Here is a 213-nt window from a genome sequence, read left to right as displayed (position 1 = left end):
CCCGCTGCAGCGGGCAAGCCCGCCTGTTCCAGCAGTAGCCACCAGATAGGGCTGTCACCCCGCCAAAAAGCAGGGTTGGGTGTACGGGGTCCTGCAGCCCCTCCTCCAGCTGGGGGGAGAGCGATGGAAGGGGGAGAAGGACCTCAGCACCCCCCGCCTGCTCCCCTCTGCCAGGGCTGCACGCCGTCCTGCGGCTCTCGCGGCACCGCGGGG

The 213-nt window shown here is 70.9% G+C and overlaps 1 protein-coding gene across 1 annotated transcript in view; it reads right to left on the bottom strand.

Annotated features, from left to right (window-relative positions):
* The window catches only part of LOC104625915 (proto-oncogene tyrosine-protein kinase LCK-like), a 5,305-nt gene that overhangs the window by 890 nt on the left and 4,202 nt on the right, over window positions 1-213 (bottom strand).

The sequence above is a fragment of the Phaethon lepturus genome, unplaced genomic scaffold (genome assembly GCF_000687285.1).
Source record: "Phaethon lepturus isolate BGI_N335 unplaced genomic scaffold, ASM68728v1 scaffold37638, whole genome shotgun sequence".
In the NCBI taxonomy this organism is placed as follows: Eukaryota; Metazoa; Chordata; class Aves; order Phaethontiformes; family Phaethontidae; genus Phaethon; species Phaethon lepturus.
Note: the sequence above shows the minus strand (reverse complement) of the source record. Positions and strands in the feature narration are given on the sequence as shown.